At 37.2% G+C, this 4,571-nt stretch overlaps 1 pseudogene; it reads right to left on the bottom strand.

The window, feature by feature from the left end:
- Nucleotides 1-2,461: 2,461 nt before the first annotated feature.
- Nucleotides 2,462-4,339, bottom strand: LOC134416626 (kinesin-like protein KIF11-A; annotated as a pseudogene).
- Nucleotides 4,340-4,571: the final 232 nt, after the last annotated feature.

Genomic DNA, 4,571 nt, shown 5'->3' on the forward strand with positions numbered 1-4,571 from the left:
GGCAGTAAAAATGTTTCCTTGATGTTAGAAACACACCTCCTACTTCACAGAAATAAAATCTGTGGAGTATCACATCCAATGTGCCAGACTATTTTGATTTCAACAGTTTAGAAGTTGAGAATGATTTTGTTTAAAGCAGCCTCAGGCTGAGCCATGTTCAACTGTTCTTTGGGAGTAGGTGGATGTGGGAAAGGAAGATGGAGGAATAAGAAAATTATTAACATTCAGTGGCCAGCAATTTACCTACCAAAAGTATCACACAAGTTGCTTAGAGAACTGTTGTTTTAGTTTCTTGTCTAACCTCCAATTCCTTTTTCCCTTTCTGTAAATATTAAGGGCTGCATCCAAGGCTGTATTCAGAAAAACATATGTAGCAGAAGAAGCATTGCAAGGTTCAAGCAGGACCTTACACACCCTGCTACCTGTCAGGAAGTTTCTTTCCTCCTGTAGGGGATGTCACCTCATGTGACTAAATCTGTTTCAAATGAAAGAACCAGGTCAAAGCAGTAACCTAGACAACTTCAATGTTACAGCTAACACTACTATTTATATAGCTTCTACTCATAGGGGAATAGTTACTGCCTTACCTCTTTTAATTTTCTTTTGCCCTTACCTGTTTTTAATTTTCTTTTACGAGACTTCTTTCATGCAGATGCTCTCATGTAGTTTATGTTGTCAGCTCCACCAATAAGCAGAAAACCCAAGGCACTTAGGGGTTTTCTTCTAGCTCCAGTTGCAATGAGGATTGAGGGTGGGATTGCAGATACTCTGTTTCCTTCTTTTTTTAATGTTGGATTTTTATTCTGTTTGTTTTTTTTAGAAACATTTATTTGTGACACTGACATTTAATGTTTGTGGTACTGACATGTAACCTAGAAAATACTTAGCTGAGAGAACTGCACAGAACATAATGTAGTGTTTGGTGTTTTTCTGTTTTTAATCAAAATAGTGGTGCTGGGTATATGTTCAGATGTAACCATGAAATGCCTGTGTTTATCTGGCTAATTTTCAGAACGTTGAGATAACATGCACCACCTATACTGCAGGTTTCCATTCAGCTTTGCAACTCAGGAAGAGCACTGTAAGAGGAAATGGGTTAAGTACAGATGAGTTGTAAAAAACCTCTGAAGAGAAGGTTTACACAAACATTGATTGCACGTGATCAGAGATTGCTATAACTTGTGGCTATGTGAGGAACTCATCATAAATCACCATAAGATGAGAATCTTGTGAACCCATACTGGAATCTGAGCTGCAGAAGTTTTCAGTACAGATAGATGAGTGATACATGATGGTGACACAGTGACTGTTAATCATTTTAGATGTCATCCAAAAACTGGAGGAAAAAATACTTCCTAGGGTGGCTGGAATCCCAAGGCACTGCAGTGTTCATAGATGTTCCAGCAACAGAAATTTTATATTTACTTTTCTTCATAGTGTACGAAGGGGTAACACAAAATTCTGTATTTATGTTTGAAAGCAGTCTCAGCTTTAAGTTCAAGCCAGCTGTACCCTGAGGCTGAAACATGGCCATGTTTTAGCAGCAGGGAAGACTGCCATATGTTGCAGTGATAAAAAAATTACACTGATGCCAATCTCTGAAGTCAGTCTTCTAAAAAATATATAAGAGAGCATATTTGTGGCAATATAAGCTTTTAGAGAGAGAGAGTAAAAGAGCTTTATAAGCCTTTATTTAATGATAATTTTTCTGTCTCTTTAACAGTAAATGCTGCAAATCATAACTCACTCTTGTTCTTGAGAGAAGTTGTATATAATAAATAAATCCATTGCATCTCCCCGTTACACAGCATTGCTTCTGTCTAGCTCCCAGCTTTCAATTGCCATAGGGCAATTCCAGTCATTGAATAAGTTCTTACTTACTGACTGGCTTTTAGTGAGCACAAACTGGAAATTGATAAGAAGACCTTTTTTTAAGAGTTATTCAGGCAGGCCTCTAAAGGAGAGCAGGGATGTGGACCCTGGACCTAGCTGGGAGCACCATGACATACTCTCTCCTTTTTTAAGGTCAGTATAGGCCATTGGTTTGTAGCTCTCATGGGTGAATTCCAATGCTTTTAAAATTGGCAATTAGTTTGTTTTAGTTCCAGAAGTATGTCAAGGATCTTTGAACACAACTATTTGTATTCTTGATATGCATATAATAAAATGTATTGTAGGATATATTCTCACAGTGCAGTAGTTCCAAACTGCATCTACTGAAATCTTAATGCAGAACAAAATATCAGATAAAAACTATGGATCTCAATCATAAACCTTCTGTTCTCTACTGCAAACAGTGAAGCTGCTGTTTCTTGTTGCTGAAGAAGGACTGTTACTGATCCATAAAGCTGACTCTCTGAGCAGTTTTAAATTCCCTCCATTTACCAGTATCCTGAAATGCATTTTTTAGATTGCTAAGAAGTTGCTGAGAACAGACTATGGATTCTACCAGCATCTTCTTTCATGTCCATGAAACATATGGCCATAAACTACCATTTAAGTCCTTGAGCTTTTGAAAGAAATTATCCAGAGATGCAATAAATTTGTTTTGAAGCAGAAGTTTTACTATTGGCTAGGTCAGTAGTTTGCAGATAAACATTTTCTTGCCCAACAGTGATGGCAGTCATCAAACTTGCATTTTTTGGCAGTATACAAGCTAGAGTTCTGCATCTCCTGTGCCAACAGGTTGAGCTGGCTTTGAAGTGAGAACACTAATTCATTTGCATTCTTTGTATATACACACTTTTCCATTTTCACGACTCCTAAATTCCCATAGTACTTTGCATCTGAGAAAAAAAAAAAAAAAAAAACAACAAACCACAGGCTGTTTCTGTAATTTTTCAGAGTGAAACAAAGATCTCCTAAGAAGATATTGTTTTTATGGTCCTCGATCTCATCAACCAGAAAATTTCCTTATGTTATTCTGAAACAAACAGTTTAGTTCCAGGACAATTTCTACCATTGATGTCATGATATTTAATGCTCCTGCTGATCCAGATATTTGCTTCTCAGTCAACTTGACTGAATGGCTCAGCTTTACTAGCAAATAGCACAGTCCTATTTTGTTACACATTTTCAGACACTTGAGAAAGTTCAGTGGTCAGCAATTTTTAACAGAGATAAAAGACCCTGATACAACTAGTGCAAATACATTATCTGCTGAACAACTGACAGATAGGAGGACACCTATAAATTATGTGTAAGATGTCAACATCTGTTGTTGCTTCAGATAGTTCTCACTGAGTGTTGTACTTTATTGACCAGAACATTAATTTCTCCTGCAAATCCATTTGGATGATAGCACTGCTATCAACAGCTCTCTTATGATACAGTTTTGTAAGCAAAATATGATTTATCTTAACAGTACTGACCAAATGGCTCACTGTGCCGTAAAGTTTTTTTGTATTCAGAACTGAAACCATATATTCTTTCTGAGCTAGGGGAATCTTGCTATCTTGCAGATCTGTCTGTGCTTAATTTCAGTTATTTCTCCTTGAGTTGCAGATCTGTTTTCATTGTTTCATTGCTTTTATTAATTGAGAATGGTTTAGTGATTGTTTTTACTACTTTTTCCATGGTGCTCATTATCTCAATATCCTCTATAACTTGTTCTTCCCAAACTTTCAGCTTTCCTTTTAAGGGCTACATGAATGAAAATACAGATTCCATTTTACTCTCGTGCAGCAGAGGTCTCCTTTCAGGTGCTTAATCTCCTCAGTATCTTCCTCAATAGCAGCTCCTTTTGGCAGCTGCTGGTTAACTGAAGGTTTCATCACGTTCTTTGCTCTGTGAGCATACTCCACTGTACTCTGTTTTCCCTTGGGATTCATAGATGTGGGACAAACTCGGCGATTACTGAAGTCCTTTTTGTTCTCTTAGAGTCTTGAAGGATCCTCTTAGGATGTCTTCTGTGTCTTCTTCCACAAGAGCAGCAATAACTCTTTCATGGATCAGGATAGATCACTTGGTATTTCCAGCTTCATAAACTCTTTTATCAACTGAAGTGTTTTTACCTCATGCAAGTCTATATTCCCAGTTCCAACAAGCTCTTGTTCATCTGCTTGAGTTACTTTCACACAAATGGTAGAGGAAAAACAGGATCAACTGGAATATGCATTCATGTAAGTGGCTGCAATAGATTTTTTTGCTGCACCTTTTTCCAGGATCTGGTAGGCTTCATTTTTGTTGTGGTCAGGTATTTCTTTGGAGCCTTTCACATTTACACGTGTTTTGTATATGGGATCATCGAACATCTCCAGTCTGTTTCTCTAGAGCTGAGAACAGGAGTAAGATAAAAAAGCTCTTCATTATATATTTCCAGAATAGAGAATTTTACAAAAAAAAAAAAAAAAAAAAAAAAAAAAAAGGAGAAAAAAAGAATAAAAATCATTGTCAATCTCTGTGACTTTTTCTAATACTTAATATGTTGTATTGCCGGACTCCTTTCAGTGGTGTCCAGCAACAGAACAAGGAGCAGTGACCATAAACCAAAACACAAGATGTTCCACCTCAACAAGAGGAAGAACTTTACAGTGAAAGTGGCAGAGCCCTGTAGGAGTCTACCTAGGGAG

This window comes from Melospiza melodia, chromosome 3 (genome assembly GCF_035770615.1).
Source record: "Melospiza melodia melodia isolate bMelMel2 chromosome 3, bMelMel2.pri, whole genome shotgun sequence".
Taxonomy (NCBI): Eukaryota; Metazoa; Chordata; class Aves; order Passeriformes; family Passerellidae; genus Melospiza; species Melospiza melodia.